Source organism: Adiantum capillus-veneris, chromosome 1 (genome assembly GCF_014529385.1).
Source record: "Adiantum capillus-veneris isolate H3 chromosome 1, ASM1452938v2, whole genome shotgun sequence".
NCBI lineage: Eukaryota > Viridiplantae > Streptophyta > Polypodiopsida > Polypodiales > Pteridaceae > Adiantum > Adiantum capillus-veneris.
In genome coordinates, this window is record NC_140931.1 from 123,430,409 (window position 1) to 123,453,049 (window position 22,641).

The 22,641-nt window shown below is 45.7% G+C and overlaps 1 pseudogene; it reads right to left on the reverse strand.

Annotated features, from left to right (window-relative positions):
* Positions 1-908: 908 nt before the first annotated feature.
* LOC147465480 (uncharacterized) lies at positions 909-22,200 on the reverse strand (annotated as a pseudogene).
* Between the last annotated feature and the right edge of the window lie 441 nt (positions 22,201-22,641).

Here is a 22,641-nt window from a genome sequence, read left to right on the forward strand (position 1 = left end):
TGGGGAAAGAAGTATTCTAGGAAGTGGAGTGCATAAGCAAAGCCTTACTTGATGTTGATAAAGTACAAGCAAAATCCAAGTGCAAGACACGATTTTTTAATTGCGAGGAAATAAAATCTGATTCTCAATTGAATTTTGATACACAATCGAAATTGTGGATAACGTGAATGTGAAATCCTTAGTTGATCAAGCCGTCTTTGTAATTGAGTTAAAATGTCAAAACATCTTTTTTTTTTTGCAAGAAAATACATATTCTCATAAATAAATGTTTGGATGTATTCATATTGTTGGTGTGAACCCAGGTCCTATGTGCCAAGATAGTGTGCAGTCAGTTGTACTCCCTCGTATTCTCAATATAAGGAGGTGCTCGTGCTTGCATGAAGCACACTCAGTTTGAGCCTAATCTCGTGTACACCACATTGGTGGAGGAGACGGGCACAAGGTAGTTAGAAGGTGTCTTTCCATTTCTTGCTTCACACAGGCGTATGGTGTTTCCTAGAGAGCTAGATTAGCCAACACATTTGGCAGTTTCTTTATTTCTCGACCATGGGCTTCCCTAGTCTCTTCTTTTTACTGGCAGATCTTCCTCCTGCTTTAGCAGCCAAACCTGGTCCTTTTCCTGCCTTTCTTGCAATCGCCTTTGTTCTTGCCATTTAACTGTAAGCCAATCTCTCTAACAATCTCTCTCTCTATCTGTCTATAAGATTGCACACTAACAATCTCTCTCTCTATCTCCCTCTGATTGTCTATAAGATTGCACACTAACAATATCCCCCCCTCTCTCTCTCTCTCTCTCTCTCTCTCTCTCTCTCTCTCTCCTCCCCCCCCCCCGCGAGTGGCATTATAGCGCATGGGAATGATTTACTGACTGATAGAATGAAATTTGTGTGCCATTGTGCACACATGGGCTCTAATATAAACCACAATATTAATTTTATTTTTCTATCACACATAGTGAAAAATTGTGAATATGACGCATGCCAGAGACGTATATACAAGATTTTGTTTACATTGACCAAGATGGATAGAAATCAAACAATAGAGTGAATCAAACAATATACAAAAGAGTTTTCTTAGCTATGGAAATATCATCTTTTCTAGGCCATTGAAGTTTTCACCTTGTTTAATGAATGATGATGCAGTGGAGGAGTTCAGTGTAAAAAGATCCATGGCACCCGTTTCATGCTTCATGATTCTAGACTGTTCTGAGGAGCTGTGTGAACTCCGTCCAGGCATCCTCATCTTGAAACTTGGGGCGCAATGTGTTGCGCAGTTGGGTGCGCAGCTGCTCAGGACTGTGGTTGTAGGCATCAGGCATATTCTCTGCTGGCCCAAATTTATTTTGTAGAGCACGCTTGTTGAAGAAATTCACCAGGTCTTGTTGGTAGTGAAAGAAGAGACACTCACGCACCTGAATTGCATTGGCCTCATTGCTGCAAGGCTTAGCCCAAGCGGCATACTCCTTCTCGAAATCTGAGAAAGGCACCTGTCTCTCACATCCACTCTCTTTCACAACAAATATCGCATTTGCTTCCAGTTGCTGGAGGCATGACTTTTCCACCAGTGCGGCTTTGCCAAGCCAGCGGACTCCGCTCAGACCCGTAGGCTGGTGTATAGTGTCATGCTTTGTAACACTATGTCCTTTGGCATAGTAGCATATGCTGCCACACTCCGGACACTTGGCTGTACATCTGGGTCGACAATTCTCATCGGGAATGCTCGACATCTCCTTCATCACGCCCTCTATCAGATCATCCCTCATTCGTTGAAAGTCCGGCATTGCCATGGTCTGCAGGCTTTTGCACAACCCTGGTAATTTCTTCTCATAGAACTCACAATCCAATTTTTCATCCTTGTCCTTGCTCTTCACATGGATGGAAATCACCGCATTTGCGAGCTTTCTGTCAACACAATTTGCCAACCTACGCCCAAGACCGGCCAGGAACACTTCCACTGAAATACTGAAAGCTTCCTGGTTTAAGCAATACTGCACCTTTTGGATGAGTGTGTCCCACTCTCGTTCCACCATCTCTCTTCCCATGGCCTGCCCTACAAGTGCATGCATCATTGTGTCAAAATGGAAAGGTGCATCGGTTGCATACATGAGGAGCTTGTATGTGCTCTTCATTTCCATGAGGGTGAGAAGGTGGTAATCCAGGATGGCCCTCATCATCCTCCAATCTCTCACCCAGCTCTTGGTCCCAACCTGGTCCACCACATACCTTACTATAGTAGCACGGTGCGCCTCTTTCAGCTCCATCTCCAAGCCACGTTGCAACTGGTTTACCAACAGAACAGTGGCTTCCAACCCCTTCCACAGATCATCAAAGAAGTTCTCCAGTTCACCTCTTATCTCGTCACTTTTCAGCTTCTCCACCACATTGTGATTCTTATCCCATTTGCTTTGTATGTCTTTCAGCCTTTTTGTGAGAGTGTCCTTCACCCAAATGTGTGCCTTTCTTTGCTCCTCCCTGTTCACTTTGGAGCCTTTCCTTTCTAGAATCTGTTTTGTTGCTTTGATGGCGCTATCCACAATGACATCCGAGTATTGATTTGCATCTCTCAGCACACGGTCAATCATCCATCCCAGTTCTGCGACCTTGTTTGGCTCATCATTTAAGGTGTCCACCTCATCCGAATTCCCTGTAACTAGCTTTCTCAACCTTGTGACATGTACATCGACATTTAACATTGACAAGAAGTTTGCTTTTGGAGGATTCTGCCCCTGCACAATACTAATTACCCTTTTCTCCTCCTCTGGAGAATTCTGCATATCAATCACCTTTGCCACAACAGACTCCGTGTACCTGTCCATAACTTTCTTGTGGACGCTCTTAGCTATTGGTGGATGTTGTTTCTCTGCATCATCCAAGATTCTCTGGAACAGGTCTTTAAACTTTCTCTTCCTCTCAGAATCACTCACCTGCCAGTTTGAGGAATCCCCTTGATGACTCTCAATCTCCTCCACAAGTTTGAGTTTGCATCGTTGCTGATACTCTGCCACAACTTTATCAAACACCAGGACACCACTGATCAAGTCTGCAATCCTCTTCCTGTACCAATCTTTATTGCAAACACAGAAATGCTTCCAATTCTCCATCTCCTGTGGCCTCCATTGCTCATAGCTGTTCCGCATTTCCACCTCATCGGTCTGGCTATCCACAACAGCGCAGACATCTGCTTCCAGCTGACTAATTTCAAGACTTGTGGTGTTCTGTTCCTTAATGCTGGTTGCATCCTCCATTAATATTGTCCTCTCCAAAGCTCTGAAAGCCTCCACATACTTCTTGGAAACCACTGAGCGCGGCTGCTGAAGGCTTGCTTGAAGCTCCAAGTAAGAGGCATACTGTATTCTACTTTTAAAACTCAACTCAAAATCTGTGCTACAAATGCACTCCCACACCAGCCTGAGGCGCTCAGCCCATTCTTTAAAACTTGAAGCTTTCCATCCACCGCTGTCAGTTACAACCCTAGAGTGCAGGCACTCCCTCAGCTCGACCACATTTTCCCCGTACGCCCATTCGGGGGTGTCGAAAGGTGGCTTGCTCCCTTTCTTTAAGTTCCCCAAGAACTTCACATCGCTGTCCTTGTCACAGTCCTTCACTCGAAAGTCTGTGAGCAAGGCCTCACTAACTGCTTCTTGATTTGCACTCTTTGATGATAAATCCCTAGAGGCTTCAGCCTTAGTATTATTTGCACTGCCAACATGATCCTTACTGGTTTCAGCCTTTGAATTAGCACTGGAGGAGCTGGACGAGCTGAGAATGCCTCCCATGCGAGCCACCTCCTCTGCAGCCTCCATCAAGTGCTCATGCAGTTTTTGCGTACTCCCCTTGAGCTTCTTTTTATCGTTAGTGTCCACACTCCTGTAGACAAAAGCCACCTTGGTTTTGATCCGTTGCCCACACTCCTCAGCAATGGTGGAGCCTTTAAAAGCAAGAAGCACCATGGATAGCACTTCTTTGAGCCCACTGTCATCCTCGTTGCATACCATGAACATGGATGCGTCTGCTAGCAAGAGCCCAAAGGTGGCTAGCCGATTATCTCGGACTGCATGTGCTTCGAGCCCAGAGAACTCCGGTGAGCGAAGCCCTTCGGTGTCTAGCAGCAACACGTAGTCATACTCCGGTCGCTCTGATGGCACTAGCTGAACATATATGCCACGAGTACACCACCCCGCACTGGTTCGTAGCTGGGTGCCGAACATGAGGTTCAGCATCGTACTCTTCCCACTGCTCTGAAGTCCCATCACACTTAACACAAAAATCCGAGCTGACCTGCCTGTGGCTTTTGCCTTGGTCTTGGTATCAAGCTCAACTAGCACACTCTCTACCCAAAGTTTGCAATACATACCTGCATCACCGTCGAGAATCTCAAGGGGAAAGCCATCTAAGAGGTGTTGTGCTGCTAGCTTCACAAGGTGCCTTTGGTTATCGGGATCAGCCTCATAGATATGACACAATTCCCTCCACAAATTCTCCAATCCTACGTGCTTGTTTACATAATCTTGCTTTGCTTGAAAGTACTCCTTTTTCAGCTGGTCATCCTTGCGGTCTTTGTTGAAGGCTTGAAAAGTTCTGTCAACGTTCCCAGAAGCATCCTCAAGGATTGCGTACATCTTTTCAGAGAGTGCTTATAACCGGCCTATACAACGTAGAGGGCGGTACTATTTCAATTATGTGTTAACTTTACACAGAGCACTGAGAAGGGAAGAGAACACAGTTGCGTCCAGCGACTAGAATGTCACTGCGCACATGAGACCGACACCCTGTAGGCCCCAAAGACTGGTGCCCCTTTCGGTATTTCTTTAATTTAGAGAGAGGGAATTACAAAAAAAAAGTCCTTGGAAGATAACACCTGCATCCAGCTAGTACGCTCCAGATTCGGCAAAATTTCGGCAGCATAACGGTACCGAAATTAACCCGAATCAGTTTCCAAGCTCAGGACTCTATCCCACTGGCGTTATCCCTCAGTCGGGAGCACAAAACAGTAAATTCCAGGTCGCTGTAATTTCTGGTTCAGTCCTGTTTTTGACCTGATTTGCGCACACGACGGTCCCTACACTGTTCCCTGCACCTTGGGCTTGGTGCCCCTTGATTCTTGGAACATTCCGGGCACAAAACAGTCTCAAAACAAAGTAAAAACAGCAAGTAGACAGTGCTGAATTTACTGCGCAATCGAGAGGTTATCACCCTCTCGTGGACCTGCTTTGGTGGAGCAGCTAGCTACACCGGTTCCTGTGCAAAGAGGCTCTTGCCTCGGCATGAAAGCATATTTCCCCGCAGCTGTACATAGGTCAAATGAGAAGCCCACTAGTGGGGCATAACATACTGTACGTAGGGGAGAAAGAGAGCAGTATGTAGCGTGCGGGGCATCACTCCCGTCACCATACTGTGCATAGAGGGCAAGGTAAGCATTCCATAGCTTCTGTACCTGCTACAATCCACCTGAGGCTGAAAATGGTGCCCCCTTTGTTGATATGCAGCTCGTTTTTGCCTCCCAGAGTAGCAGAATCGCTCACAGGCTGACACGTCGCCCAGTTTCCGAGTTTGGGCTTTCCCTGCTAAAAATATCTCAACTGTTGCGTTAGTTGACTTGGCAGCAGAGCAATAAATGTTCCCCTTGTCATTCCAGAGCTAATGACGCGAACACATTTTTCGGTCAAAAATAGCAGTTCCCTAAATTTTAGGAGATGCTTCCATGGCGTCCCTATCGGTCTCTTGACCATCATTGAAGACTACCATTTGACCAACATCTACAATGTGGGTTAATTTACTGACCCCTTTCAACTTATAAAGTTGCAGTGACTTGACGAGTGGCCCAAATTCCAGTTTGGCGCACACGAGCTTCCATATTCATCAGAATTCAGTGCTAACTGGCCCGGGCAGTCCCTGTCTGACCGACCTAGATCCCCGATGTGAGAAACCCATTTGGCTGCAGCCGTTTCACACTGGCCATGCAATGTCCACTTGCACCTTTTCAAGGGTTTTGGGACAAACAAGTAAAAATAAAATAAATATATCTAATACTTATTTACGGAAGGCAACAGGAAAAATACACCTCCTGGTGACACACCCCACCCTTGAAATACTGCAAGCGACCTCGCTTGCATGCCAATAATACATGCGGATATCTTCTGATATCACATATATTCTATGATGGGAATCCAAGATATACATGCTTCCGGAAATGTAGCGTTGGACGATTAAACAATCCCACCAACCTGGCTATGACACATATATCAAGCATAGAAGTCTTCTAGTGTACTCTTGAGCACAAACTTCTCTAGGTAAATTCTGTATGGAAAGAGTAGATACAATTGCTTAACTACTCTCTTGAGCATCATGAACCATGCTCTTGCCTTGCTCCAAAAAGGCTGCATCAAGTCACTGTGGGTTCCATCTGAAAGGCTTCAAGATACAATTGCAATAGCTGAAGTGAATCAACCAATTCAGAGTCTTCCATCCATTTGGCATCTAACAATGGATAGTTTTTGAACTTCACCAAATAGCGTCTTGCAACTTTTCCTCTAACCTTTCTTTCTTTATGTGCCAATATCTGTTCAAGAACAAGGATTTCATTTAATTCTTCCACTTCGGGTTGTTCCTCATCAAGCATATTCTCTAGCACATCACCAACAAAGGGTCTTAGAAGGCTGACATGAAAAGCATTATGTATTTTCCAGTCTTCGGGTAGCTTCAACCTGTAAGCTACATCGCTGATCTTTTCTGAAATCTAAAAAGGACCATAATATCGCATACTGAGCTTAGGAAACAAGCGTTCCTTGCCTTTCCTTTTCCTTAACTTGGCCTTTTCAAAGCGCAAAAGTACCCAATCACCAAGTGAAAATACAAGTTCACGACGGTGACGATCAGCAGCTTTCTTTTGCTTAGCTTGAGTCTTCTCAAGAGCAATCTTTATCTTCCTATATGTTTCATCCATATCTTGCACATACTTGTCTGCCTCAAATATCTTGTCCTTAGTCTGCAAAATGGGCGGGACTTTCTTTCCTCCTTCCACTATCTCAAATGGTGCCTTACCTGTTGACGTATGCACAGTGTTATTGTAAGCATATTCAACCAATGGAAGATGGTGTTCCCAAGTTGCCTTGTGCTCTGACACATAACATTTGAGCAAGTCCAAGACAGTAGAATTTGCCTCTTCTGACTGTCCATCAGTTTGCGGATGAAACGAAGAAGAGAACTTGAGCGTAGTGCCCATGTTCTCAAACAATGCCTTCCAAAAAAGACTCATCATACGTGGATCCCTGTCTCACTGACAATTGACTGAGGCATCCCATGATATTTAAAGATATTGCTCATGAATATCTTGACCATGTGTTCTAGCTTTATCTTCTTCCTAACAGGAATGAAATGGGCTTGCTTACTGAACCTACAATAGATAGTCCAAATCCCATCATTTCCTGTTTGCGTCCTTGGAAGATCAAAGATAAAGTCCATTGCTATACTTTCCCATGGCCTATCAGGGATCGGCAATGGCTGCAACAATCCCGATTGCTTTTGTCTGTCAAATTTGACTTTTTGGCATACTAAGCATGATCTTACAAATGTGTCAACATCTTGACGCAAAGCTGGCCAATAGAAGAATGCCTCAACCCCTTTCACTGTCGCATCAATTCCACGATGCCCAGCATAAGGTGGAGCATGACTTTCCATCAAAATCTTTGGCCGTAACTGTTTAGTAACGCATAACTTTCCATGCATCATGAGAAAGTCATTCTTAAGCATATAGTGCTCATGATGTTGCCCATCAACAAGCTGGTCATAGATCCTTGCAAAATCTGAATCTTCAGCATATTGTGTCTTCATTTCGTCTAGTTCACAATGGTACGGAATTGACACTGCTGAAATTTGGGGCTTTCGTGACAACGCATCAGCCACCACGTTCTTTTTCCCTTGCACATGCACAATCTGAAAATGGAACATTGACAAGATGTTTGCCCATCGCATGTGCTTTTCAGACAACTTCGTCTGTGCAAGAAAATATCGCAAGGTTTGATGATCCGTTTGGACAACAAAATCAGCCCCTAGCAAATAGTGTTTCCAACTAGTGAGAGCATGAATTACTGCCAGCAATTCTTTCTCATAGACTTGCAAGTTCCTTTCAGTCTTCAAAAGAATTCTGCTCTCATATGCGACTACTCGGCCATTCTACATTAGAACTGCACCAAGACTATGGCCACACGCATCACATTGAACCACAAAAGGTTTAGAAAGATCTGGTAAAATAATTACCGGATCTGAAGTCAGCTTCTCTTTCAAGTGTTTGAACGCTAAAATTTCCTTGGCTATCCACTTGAAAGTAACTCCTTTTCCTTGCAGTGCATGGAGTGGAGAAGCAATCTTAGCAAAATTTCGGATAAACCTCCTGTAATAGGAACATAAGCCTAGAAAGCTTCGAATGTCATGTACGGACTTCAAGTCTGGCCATGACCTAATTGCTTCCACTTTAGTGGGATCCATGCGTACCCCATCCTTTGAAACAATGTGCCCAAGGAAGTGAATCTCTTGCAAAAAGAACTCACTTTTCTTCGCATTAATGAGTAGCCTATTCTTGCGTAGCTCATTGAAAACTGCGGTCAAGTGATCCCTATGCTCCTCTTCAGACTTTGAGTAGACAATCATGTCATCAAAGAAGGTACCCACGAAGTTTCTATGTGGTCTAAAAATTCTGTCCATCATTCTATTAAATGTGGCAGGAGCATTTGTGAGACCAAATGGCATGACAAGAAACTCATAGAGACCAAATGTTGTCCTGAACGCAGTCTTATGGACATCTTCTGGTCTAATGCGTATCTGATGATACCCGCTCTTAAGGTCTATTCTTGTAAACAATGACGCTCCCTCAAGCCGATCAAGAATGTCATCTATCCTCGGTATGGGGAACCTATTCTTGATGGTATTCTTATTCAAGGCGCGATAGTCAATGCACATGCGCCATGAACCATCCTTCTTCTGCACTAAGAGTACAGGCGTACAAAAAGGGGATGAACTGGGTTGAATCAGCCCCTTCTCTAAAAGCTCGTTGACCTGACCCATAATCTCTTTCTGTTGGGCTGCACTAATCCTGTATGGTGGTCTATTCGGTGGACTAGAACCTGGCACAAGATCTATAGTATGATCCTCAGGTCTCTCAGGAGGTAACTCCCCTGGCAAAGAGTGCGAAAAACAATCACTGAAACCACTCAAAAAAGTTGACCTGTCTTTATCTAAGGTAGACAAATTAGATACAATTTGAGGTACTTCTTTTGCAAAGATCAAGTACGCAGAAAGATGATTCTTTATTACAGATGAAATAGCAGAAGCAGAAACAACTGGAACAGACTCGCCTTTAAGCTTTACATCAAGGACATGAGTCTTTCCTCTATGTACAAGGGTAATCTTTTTGTTGTAAGTATCCACCATAGCATGCAACCTGTAACACCATGGGATACCCAATAACACATCACAGCCCTCAAGCGGCATAATATGAAATTCTTCCGCATCCACATAGCTCTGAATGTGCAGACGAAGCTTTCCCAGAATGGGAGTAACAGGCTCTGAATGTCCTGGGCATGCCAAACCTGCTTCGCTTGTCATACCCATCTCCTCTGCACGAATGCCCAACTTTGATGCCAATTCTGGTGATATGAAATTTGCACGGGCTCCTGGATCAAAGAAAACCAGCACTGTCTGGTCTCTAACTTTGCCCCAAGCTCTGCACAGCTCCGTGGCATTTGTGTTTGGCTGGTCTCCAACCAAATCTGGAACAAGTCCTACACTTGGCTTTGGCTTCTTCCCTTTATGGTCTGACTTGTCATCCTTATCCTGTGACTTCTTCTGTGGGCACTCATTTGCAAAGTGTCCTTCCTGTTCACAAATGTAGCATTTCTTGGCCTCCCTAAGAGCTTTCCTTTCTTGAAAAGTTTTGCCAGAAAAATGCCTTTTTTGTCCTTGTCCTCGTTCCGAAGAAGATTTAGACTGCTTCTTGGACGTATCAGCTTCTTCAGTGGAGGGCTTCTTTGCAGGAGACTCAGAAGGCTTTGCTGCAACATTGCCCTTGGGTGAAAACTGTTTGCCCTGGGCCCCTTTCTTGTGGCTATTAAATCCATCAGAATCTCCCTTCGACAGATTGCTGGCCACTCTTGCATTCTCTATCAACTGAAACATATTCATGACAGTAGTCTTTGTGCAATAGTCCCTGATTTTCTTGGGCAATCCGCAACAGTACTTCTCAATCTGTTCTGACAATGGCACAAACCTGTAAGAGGTGACTGGCAACAGTGCGGCCCAAAACCGTTTATTGTACTCTTCCAGATCCGCACACTGTTTAGCATTCAACTCGTGCCATTCCGTCATCACATCCACTTCAAAAGGGTTTGTCAACCATGCAGGCGCAAAAAGTTGTTTGAATTGGACCCACGTTGTTGGGGCTTGACCTTGGTTCAACAATGCGGTCCACCATTGAAGCGCATTCCCTTTCAAGAAAGTGGCAGCCTTGCGTATCTTTGAAGATTTCGTGAAGTTGCCTCCAGCATAAGCTGCATCGAACTGTTGTATGAACGTCAAAGCCTTTAATTGGTCCTCAGTTCCTCTGAAAGTTTCAAACTTCACTCCTTGCCCACCTTCCTTGTAATCCTTAGGCTGACTCAAAGGAGCCACATTATCATAAACAGGTGCCTGTAACAGTGGTGCTCCATGAGTGTTTATTCCAGCACTCTCATCAACTGTTTTCCCTGTCATATCTGCATTTTGTACGTATGGCTGCGAAAAACCAGCCATATCAAATTGTGTTCCAGGCACTCGAAACTGGCCATAGGCACCCTGAAAACCTGGTTGGACACCCATGTTCGCGTACATAGGGTTACCCATGCCTGTTTGCATTGTCCCGAACACATTCCCTGGCATATAACCTGTGGAAGGTCCAACCATAGCTTGAAACACTGAACCACCTCCAAAATAACCAGGATAAGTATTAGGTAATGGAAGGGTCTGACGCATAGCATGTTCATTGCTCCCTTGACCATTCACAAACGGTTCCTGTCCAGCTAAAGCAAGTTGCGTTGGATCATTAGACACCGCTAGTTGCTCAACCACATGGGCTTTCCCTCGAGCATCATGAGTCCTCTACTCATTGGAAATCTCCTTTTCCTGCACACGGCTCAGTCATGCCCTGTGTAGGAGGCTGAAAACCCTGTGTCGGAGCCTGTAAGAATTCCTGCATCCTTGGGTTGTTAGCCAACTGCTGAAACATGTCCATGCAACAACGCAGTTGAGTTCTAAACAACCTGTCCTCTTCTTGAAGAGTTGAAGGAATTTTCTCTGTGCCATGTGAGGAAGATCCCTCTTCAGGTACTTGGTCTCTCGTCTCTGCCGTATCGACAAGCTCTGTGTTGCTTTCACCCACAACAATCCACGCTGCACTTTTTGAAGAAAAAGTGACTATCCCGTCGATGGAACCATATAACCGGCCTATACAACGTAGAGGGCGGTACTATTTCAATTACCTGTTAACTTTACACAGAGCACTGAGAAGGGAAGAGAACACAGTTGCGTCCAGCGACTAGAATGTCACTGCGCACACGAGACCGACACCCTGTAGGCCCCAAAGACTGGTGCCCCTTTTGGTATTTCTTTAATTTAGAGAGAGGGAATTACAAAAAAAAAAGTCCTTGGAAGATAACACCTGCATCCAGCTAGTACGCTCCAAATTCGGCAAAATTTCGGCAGCATAACGGTACCGAAATTAACCCGAATCAGTTTCCAAGCTCAGGACTCTATCCCACTGGCGTTATCCCTCAGTCGGGAGCACAAAACAGTAAATTCCAGGTCGCTGTAATTTCTGGTTCAGTCCTGTTTTTGACCTGATTTGCGCACACGACGGTCCTTACACTATTCCGTGCACCTTGGGCTTGGTGCCCCTTGATTCTGGAAACATTCCAGGCACAAAACAGTCTCAAAACAGAGTAAAAACAGCAAGTAGACAGTGCTGAATTTACTGCGCAATCGAGAGGTTATCACCCTCTCGTGGACCTGCTTTGGTGCAGCAGCTACCTACACCAGTTCCTGTGCAAAGAGGCTCTTGTCTCGGCATGAAAGCATATTTCCCCACAGCTGTACATAGGTCAAATGAGAAGCCCACTAGTGGGCATAACATACTGTACGTAGGGGAGAAAGAGAGCAGTATGTAGTGTGCGGGGCATCACTCCCGTCACCATACTGTGCATAGAGGGCAAGGTAAGCATTCCATAGCTTTTGTACCTGCTACAATCCACCTGAGGCTGAAAATAGCGCCCCCTTTGTTGATATGCAGCTCGTTTTTGCCTCCCACAGTGGCAGAATCGCTCACAGGCTGACACGTCGCCCGTTTCCGTGTTTGGGCTTTCCCTGCTAAAAATATCTCAACTGGTGCGTCAGTTGACTTGGCAGCAGAGTAATAAAATGTTCCCCTTGTCATTCCAGAGCTAATGACGCGAACACATTTTCCGGTCAAAAATAGCAGTTCCCTAAATTTTAGGAGATGCTTCCATGGCGTCCCTATCGGTCTCTTGACCATCATTGAAGACTACCATTTGACCAACATCTACAATGTGGGTTAATTTACTGGCCCCTTTCAACTTATAAAGTTGCAATGACTTGACGAGTGGCCCAAATTCCAGTTTGGCGCAAACGAGCTTGGCCCGGGCAGTCCCTGTCTAACCGACCTAGATCCCCGATGTGAGAAACCCATTTGGCTGCAGCCGTTTCACACTGGCCATGCAATGTCCACTTGCACCTTTTCAAGGGCTTTGGGACAAACAAGTAAAAATAAAATAAATATATCTAATACTTATTTACGGAAGGCAATAGGAAAAATACACCTCCTGGTGACGGTGCTCCTTCCAGCCACATTATTCCAAACCTCCGTGGCATGGCAGCATCCTGCTTGAGCACATGATGAAACAGCTTCATCAATGGCATGCTTGAGATATCTGTGGCCAACATCAAGCGCCTATCCCTCTCCTGCTTACATGCCTTGTCCTTCTCATGCTTCTTAGCTCGATCGTGTAGCTGCTGGAGACCCCCAAAATAGGCGTCTGCCTCCGCTACGAGACTCCTTTGTAGCCTCAACCTCTTTCTGATACCCGTGAAGCCACAGTCGCTGAACATTTTTTGCAAAGGCTCCTTCAAGCTGTGCAGCGCATGACCCGGAAGGAAATATCTACTGCAGACCTCTGCAATGCTTGTCCTGGTCATGTTCTGAGGCCCCTTGGCCTTATTAATCTGGGTTTCCAGAAATGCCTCAATCCCTTTAACTAGATAGGTTTCTTGGCCCTATAGCATCTTCTTCTTCTTATCAATGCCTTCTTTGGCACCTGTTTCTTGCCAATGTAGGACTGTAGCTGAGGGTATGGCAGCTTGCAATTGCTGAGCATCTTGGTTCCCTTTCTTCAGCTCGAGGATGATCACATCTGCAATGTCGCCCAGAAAGCTCATTACTCTGTTGTAGTTCCCAGTAATCTGTATGGAAACACAGGCAAAATGGTCGCGTTTGTCTTGGCCAGCAAGTTTGGTTGCGGATGTTGTAGAAACAGGAATGAAGCCGACACCTAACTCCATCACAGTCATCTCGTCAGTCAGCTGATTCATCTTGTCGCGAAGATGTTGGCTCATGAAGTCACAGTTGAGGACTCGACTTCCAATTATTGCAGCATGCGAATTCTTCACAGCTTTATTAGAGATAAATACCACTCGGGGAAGGCTTGTGTCGTGGACAATGCACAATTTCTGTTCGTTGTCCAGATTTACCTTCACTAAGCTCAATGCCTCCATGTAGTGCACCATTGGCACTTCACCCTGTTCTGCACTAGTTGCTACCTACTGCAGCAGCGGAATCCGAGGAAAAATGAGGGGAACAGCCGAACGTTGGGATAGGAGCATGTTCCTAATTGGACTATTTTCTTATTTTTAATGATTAATCTCTTTTTTAGGATATTTTATTGTGTGCACTAAGAACTGTTAAAAGATTGTAGCTACAGGAACTGCCATCAAGAACGGACAACACTGATGTGTCATTTGATGGGTGACGGTAAACATCGTGAAGGAGTTTCCGTAAGTTCGGTGGAAAGGGCCGGGTTACAAGTGCCCCTGATGCGTCACATGATGGGTGACGGGTGCATCAGTAAGGGGGCATCCCGTAGGCTAAGGAGGAAATCCGAACCGAGTAAGAAAATACGCGTAAGAACGCAAGCACAAGAATAAAGATGTGTTCAATGAAGCTTTTTACGAAAAGCAGGAACAATCGTGGGAAGGCAGACGCTTTCCCGCGAGGAATCTATGTTTGCATTGCATTCGTGCATGTGGTTGCATCCAAGGACGCCTGGGAAGTGTTGTTAAATGCATTGGTTTTAACTTATAAGGTTTTATTGAGTTTTTGGGCAGGTTCATACCAATTTTAAAATATGCCGGCCGCCCACTTAATAAGTGGAGCCACTTAGCAGATAAAGCAACAAAACCAGCCAGCGAATTCTCTCTCCCTATTTCGGGTAGAACAGGGCAAAAAAAAAAAAAACGACCGCGATCTCTACGCGAGCAGTTATTCGTGCCATGGCCAGGGAGCTATAAAAGCACCACATGCCCTCACTCACGGGAGGTACCAACATCAGCAAGAGAAGACTCTGCCGCAAGAGCTCGCGAGACTACGAAGCACGGAAGTCGCTTTTCCCGCACAAGAGCGACAGGTATCTATTGTGGATTCGCCATACGAATTGTTGTCGCGTGTTTGTGTGGTTTGTTTTGCAGGAATCTCCCGTCTTACGGGAAGGCCCTTCACGGGAAGTACGGCTTCACGCCTAAGTCCCTTACGTGAAAGTACGGCTTCGCGCCTAAGTCCCTTACGGGAAGGAACGGCCTTGCGCCCAAGCCCTTTACGGGAAAGCACGACCTTCGGGTCTAAGATTACAGAACGGAGGGGTTTCCTCGGGTTCTCGTGCTTGTATACGAATTCTCCCTGAATAAAAGAATACTCTTAACGGGGGGGGACCAGCCCATCTTCTGGTCCCCAATACTGTGTCGATCTTCTCCCTTCTCTCACATTTGCAAAGTATTTTAATTTTCAGATTTTCAAGTGCTCGTGTACGCTCCCGTTTTGTGACAGTGGTATCAGAGCTCGGACTCCTCTCTTTCTCTGCAAAGAAGGACGATTCCGGGAAGAACCATGTCGAGCAAAGGGAGAAGCGTTGAAGAGGAGCTTCAACAAGTGCAAGCTCAGCTTGCGGAGTTGCAACAAATTTTACTGTTGCCAGACGTCCAAAAGCTTTTGGGCGGAAAACGAATGAAACTGATGCAGCCAAGCATCCAGACAACACTGTTGGCGTGAGACCACAAGAGGCAAGAGAAGAAGCACCTGCCGAGGTGCACAAAGGATCTTCGGATCGGAATGAACGGCCTACTTCAAGGAAAGGCCAGGAAAAAGCGCTCTCTCTGCTAGACGAGAGCAAGGACATCTCTATCTCATCTCCATCTTACTCTCCTGATTATACTTCTACTTCTCGATCATCTCGTCAGAAGAAGGAAGCAGCTACTACCGCCACTACCATACATCAACCTAAAGATAAGCCTCGATTCAAGAAGCAAGGTCGCAAGTCTCAACATCGCATGAGAGTCTTCAAATCAGGCGACAAGGAAATCAAGTTTGAAACCTACAACGGACGGAGAGACATCTCCAAAGCACTGTCCTTCATCAGACAGTTTGAAGTCGCCTTTACCAATGGGCACTTCACAGAAAAATCCAAATTACGCCATGTGGGGATGCACCTCAAGGAAACGGCAAGTAATTGGTGGTTAGCCAAGATTCTGGAAGGTTCTCAAGCCAGAACTTGGAAAAGCTTTAAATCTGAATTTTATGAACAATTTCTTCCGCCTTACTTCGAGCAGGACATACGGAAGGAATGGGACTGGCTTGCCCAGAAGGAACATGCAAGAGTAATGACTTATGTCGACAAGTATTGGTCGGTTCTTCTGAAGGTCACTCCCTTCATGAAGATTGCCGACGAGGAAAAGAAACGAAAGTTCGAAGCGGGTCTCCAACCGCAGCCTCGAAAGAGTATGAAGGTGTATCCGCATGATACTCTTCAGAGGATGATGGAGTCAGCAATCATTGCTGAGGATTTGCACTCAACTGGGACGCCCAGAAAGATGGAGCATAGCACTTACCGTGCAAGACAAAGAGGGGTCTACGATGACCAAGGGGGCCAAGGAAGAAAACGTCCTCCATCTAGAGACGATGATCATTCTAAGAAGCCAGAGGGCACTGGCAAGCGAACTAAGTACCTTTCTCCTACTCAACTTCAAACTTTCAGAGAGGAAGGAAGATGCTTCTACTGTGGCGAGAAAGGACATATGAAACCGGACCGCCCGCTAAAGCAGCAACGGCAAGAGCAAGCCTCTACGAGGCAAGAGAAAGCAAGGAAGGAACCCGCACCGCCAAGCTCGAACTCCATTCCAGATGTTCAAGGAAACACAGAAATGGAGAAAGGGAAGCGTCAACTTTTGAAGGGCTGGGGGTCTTTGAACAACCAGCGAGTACTGATTCTTTATGATCCAGGATCCACAGATAACTTCATCTCCTTGGATACTGCGGAACGTTTGTGCCTCACACCGGCTCAGCTTGGCACACCGGTTACATCCGGATCGGCATTCGAGGGGTTGGCAATCAATGCAACTCCCGTGCAAGGACAGCTCAATCTTCGGATTGGCGAGTACAAGGACCGCGAATCATTTTTGATGGCACCCATCGAGGGATGTGATATCATCTTGGGTATGCCATGGCACTTTCACATGACACCTATTCCCGATTATGTGGAAAAGACCCTCACTTTTGATCATGGGGGTAAGAAAATAAAGATTCAAGCTGATGCAGGAGATTGGCAGTTCCCAATTGTAAGCCATATCTCCATTAAGAAAGAAATGAAGAAGGGTGTTTCTGCTTACTTGATTTTTGCAAAGGATAAAACTAGTAGGGACTCTCTCTCTAGTTTGGAAATTAAGCGTCTTCAATTTATTGAAAAGTACAAGGATTGTTTCACGGAAACACTTCCTGATGAACTCCCTCCTGTACGCCCGGAAGATGACCGCATAGATCTCATACCGGGTAGCTCGCCTCCCAATCAACCCCCTTATCGGGTGAGTCTTGCTCAGCAAGAGGAAATTTTGAAGCAAGTCAACGAGCTTCTAGAGAAAGGGTTAGTACGACCAAGTGCTTCACCCTACTGCTCTCCAGTTCTACTGGTGCAGAAGAAAGATGGCACGTTTCGAATGTGCATATAGACTATCGGTCTTTAAACAAGATCACAATCAAGAATCGCTTTCCAATCCCTCGAATTGATGATATACTTGATAAGTTGCAGGGTGCAAGTGTCTTTAGTCGCATAGACTAAAAGAGTGGGTATCACCAGATACGGATCGCCCTTGAGGATGTCCACAAGACTGCTTTCTGCACAACCTTTGGACTATATGAATTTTTGGTAATGCCTTTCGGCTTGACAAATGCTCCTGCGATGTTCAATCGCATGATGGACCGCATTTTCAGCCCGTATCGAGCTTTTACGGGAGTATTCTTTGACGACATACTCATCTTCTCTAAGTCAGAAGAGGAACATCGGAAGCACTTGGACTTAGTGTTTCAAGAATTGCGAAAGCATGAGTTGCATGTGAATGCAAAGAAGAGCGAGTTCTTTCTCTCAGAGATACACTATCTCGGCCATATAGTCTCTCACAATCAAGTGAGTATGGATCCTGCCAAGATCCGAAATGTAGAAGATTGGCCTATTCCCACTACGGTACATGATGTACGTAGTTTCCTGGGATTATGTTCGTATTATCGAAGGTTTGTTCGAGGATTTGCTCATGTAGCAAGACCACTTTATGACTTCACAAAGAAGAAGATTCCTTTCAGATGGGGATCGAGACAACAAGGAGCTTTTGATCGGCTCAAGTACTTGCTAAGCCATGGACCTATTTTGATAGTACCTCACTTAAGAAAACCATTTGAGGTTCACTGCGATGCTTCGGGCGATTGCATCGGAGCAGTGTTAAACCAAGAAGGCCATGCAGTGGCCTACGAAAGCAGACGGCTTAAGGATGCAGAGTTGCATGCATCAATCTACGAAAAGGAACTCACGGCTATGATTCACGCCTTATCCAACTGGAAGCACTATCTACTAGGAGCGGATTTTGTGATCAAGACTGATCACCAGAGTTTGCGGTATTTTCTTACGCAAAGGAAACTATCTGAGAAGCAGATGAGATGGGCAAACTTTTTGTCTATGTTTCACTTCCAGATCCTTCACACGGCTGGGAGTAAGAATGTGGTCGCGGACGCATTGTCTAGGCGGCCAAGGGTGAACGCTATCACTTTGGTGTATCATCAAGAATTAGAAGCACTACCGGATTTGTATCCGAATGATCCAGACTTCTCCACCGTTTGGGGAAAGCTACATCGTGGAGAGAATGAGTTTCCCTATTCCATTCGGGACGGTTATCTCTACCACCATCAGGCCATATGTGTGGCGGAACCATTAAGAAAGAAGATCATGGATGAAGCACACGCTTCGCCTTATGTGGGTCATCGGGGTATTCTCCCTACGACCTTAGCAATGGAAAGATATTTCTTTTGGCCTAGCCTTAAAGCAGACATTGATAAGTATGTCAGGGAATGTTTGGTTTGCCAAAAAGTGAAGTATGATCGGCATAAGACGCCTGGGTTGCTACAACCTTTGCCTATGCCTAATGAACCTTGGGAAATTATTGCCATGGACTTCATCATGGACCTCCCTAGAACTCACATTGGAAATGACGCGATCTGGACCATTGTGGACAGGTTTAGCAAGCAAGCACACTTTATACCAGTCAAGAAAACGATAAAAGAAGATCATATGGCTAGGGTCTTTCTGGCGCAGATCTTTAAGCATCATGGAATGCCTAAGTCTATTGTGAGTGATCGAGATCCTCGCATGACAGGAAATTTTTGGCGTGCCTTGATGGATAATCTTGGTACAAAACTGAATTTTTCATCTGCCTACCATCCTCAAACAGACTGGCAAAGTGAGATAGCCAATTCCACAGTATTGGATATGTTAAAAGCTTATGTGTCAGACCGGCAATCTGATTGGGAGAAATATTTGCCTCTTGTCGAGTATGCGTATAACAATACCATACACTCATCGACAGGGAAAGCACCTTTTGAGATTCTATATGGTAAGCCTTTGCTTCCACCCATCCTTTTAACTAAGGATAAGATCTTTGCAGTAGATGAATTTGTCCGGGACTTGGACACAGCCTACGGGCAAGTTAGGAGAGCTATTCTACGCTCTCAGGAAAAGCATAAGAAAGCTGCAGACAAGCACAGAAGGAATCTAGACTTAACAGTCGGACAGTTAGTCTTACTCAAGTTTGAGAAGGCAAGACTTAAGAAACAAGCGTCTCATAAGGGGAAGGTGGTAAAACTTTCTACCCGTTATTATGGGCCGTTTAAGATCACTGAGCGATTAAATGATGTCACGTTCCGATTAGCGCTACCGCCTAATTGGAAGATCCATAATGCTTTCCATGTCAGTTTACTCCGGCCGTATGTGGGACCACCTCCAAGCCAGCCTAGTGCTGAGGAACCTCTTGAGGTTGAGGAAACGGAAGAAATACTCCAACCGGAGCAGATAGTAAGTCATCAGGAGCGGTCTCTCAAATCCGGAAAGATAACACGGAAGTATTTGGTTAAGTTTAAGAATTATTCGAATCTAGATGCTCAGTGGATGACGCAGGAGGAATTAGCAGCTTATCCCGAGATACTGGAGGTATATGTCCAAGCACTACAGTTGAGGTCAACTGTTTAGAAGCCAGAGGGATGTTGCTAATTGGACTATTTTCTTATTTTTAATGATTAATCTCTTTTTTAGGATATTTTATTGTGTGCACTAAGAACTGTTAAAAGATTGTAACTACAGGAACTGCCATCAAGAACGGACAACTCTAATGTGTCATTTGATGGGTGACGGTAAACATCGCGAAGGAGTTTCCGCAAGTTCGGTGGAAAGGGCCGGGTTACGAGTGCCCCTGATGCGTCACATGATGGGTGACGGGTGCATCAGTAAGGGGGCATCCCGTAGGCTAAGGAGGAAATCCGAACTAAGTAAGAAAATACGCGTAAGAACGCAAGCACAAGAATAAAGATGGGTTCAATGAAGCTTTTTACGAAAAGCAGGAACAATCGCGGGAAGGCAGACGCTTTCCCGCGAGGAATCTATGTTTGCATTGCATTCGTGCATGTGGTTGCATCCAGGGATGCCTGGGAAGTGTTGTTAAATGCATTGGTTTTAACTTATAAGGTTTTATTGAGTTTTTGGGCAGGTTCAGACCAATTTTAAAATATGCCGGCCGCCCACTTAATCACTTAATAAGTGGGCAGCCACTTAGCAGATAAAGCAACAAAACCAACCAGCGAATTCTCTCTCCCTATTTCGGGTAGAACAGCGCAAAAAAAAAAACGGCCGCGATCTCTACGCGAGCAGTTATTTGTGTCGTGGCCAGGGAGCTATAAAAGCACCACATGCCCTCACTCACGGGAGGTACCAACATCAGCAAGAGAAGACTCTGCCGCAAGAGATCGCGAGACTATGAAGCACGGAAGTCGCTTTTCCCTCGCAAGAGCGACAGGTATCTATTGTGGATTCGCCATACGAATTGTTGTCGCGTGTTTGTGTGGTTTGTTTTGCAGGAATCTCCCGTCTTACGGGAAGGCCCTTCACGGGAAGTACGGCTTCACGCCTAAGTCCCTTACGGGAAAGTACGGCTTCGCGCCTAAGTCCCTTACGGGAAGGAACGGCCTTGTGCCCAAGCCCTTTACGGGAAAGCACGACCTTCGGGTCTAAGATTACAGAACGGAGGGGTTTCCTCGGGTTCTCGTGCTTGTATACGAATTCTCCCTGAATAAAAGAATACTCTTAACGGGGGGGGACCAGCCCATCTTCTGGTCCCCAATACTGTGTCGATCTTCTCCCTTCTCTCACATTTGCAAAGTATTTTAATTTTCAGATTTTCAAGTGCTCGTGTACGCTCCCGTTTTTGTGACAAAGCAAGTCACAAATTGCAACCTATGTAGATAGGTTTGAGCCTTGCATAACGTGGATGAGGAGCTCAAAAGGAGAAAGCCCTATATTATTTTTTATTTGTAGCCGGTCATCAATGACTTGCTCATTATCATCGTCAGAATCCCAACAAAAGGTCTCTGTAGGATGGCTGCTTGAAGTTGAGGAAGAGGGGTTGGTGGCTTGCAACAGATGTTTGAGAGGATTCAATCGATGCCTAAGGCAATCAATAAGGCGGCAGGCAGCGGCATGCCAGAAGTTGTAGTCTACTTCTCGACCATCTCCTGATGATTCTTCCCAGCTCATGCTTGTAGGAGCGGCAAACATGTTTCTATCCACCACCACATCCCCAAAATACCGAAACTCATCTCTGGAGCTGATCTGCAGGGAAGAAGCTGCAGCTGAATATGCATCATTACTGCAGTCAATATTGATCAGATCATCCCCCCAAATTGATGCTGGTACATTTTTTTGTGACCTGCATCCTGGGGCTTTTGGAATCTCCCTTAGCTCTTCAATCATGGACTTGAGCTGATCAAGGGTCAATTGAGACCCCCATTCACCACTGTGAGGATGGAAACCGTAATTGCGGAATACCATGAAGAACTCATGTGATAATAAATGCTCAGTTGCAGGCTGTGATGCTCGTGAGGTAAAAGATTTCAGCATGTTTGATACGTCCTGAGAAATATTCCTTGTCGATACAGTCTCAAGTGGATCTTCAGCAGCTAAGACCAGCTGATCTAGAGCTTCAACTAGGTCCTTAGGTGGGTCTGGCAGCGGCGCAAGATAAGGCTGGGGGGGCAGGAGCTTGGGCTGCAACAGGGTGGGACCGTCTGATGACAATATGGCTAAAGAGAGCCTATTCTTGTCGATCAACGCTGAGTAACATTCTGCAGCCTCTTGAGATGATGGGACGAGACGATAGTACTTTGTAGCGGCTTGTTGCATCTTCCAGCCAACACTCACAGAGGAGTTTTGCAGCACTTTTGAGCTTGATAGGACTTAAATCTAGCATGTGCTGATCATGAGCTTGCAGGGAATGCTGTACAAGGAGATCCCATACACCGACGAGGGTATCCCATCCATTCCCTACGTTGTCGATTATTGCCATGCAATGTGCAGGATCATCTCTCAGCTTTTCGTGAAACTCTGCGGCATTCATTGCATTGCCTGGGCCCAACACTGCTGTCCCATCCACTCTCTTCTCCAGCTTGATAACAGAGCTGTCATTAGAGCTCCTGTCCGTAGACTTCTTCTTCTGCCCAGAAGCTTCGGCGCCCACAGAAATGAGGTTGAATGCATCCAATCCGAGAATTCCCTTCAAGCCCCCCTTCATCTCTCGTTGGGTTTGGCTCAGAAGAGCCAACAAGCTGGTTTCCTCCAAGCTCTCAACAGTGACTTGGCTGAAGAAGACCCCCCCCAAGTAGTACAAACTCTCTGAAGCAAAAGGACCAAATCTCCGGAGGAAATCATCTGCCTGGGAGCGATCTTGAATTTCAACAGCGTTCTGCAAAGCAACC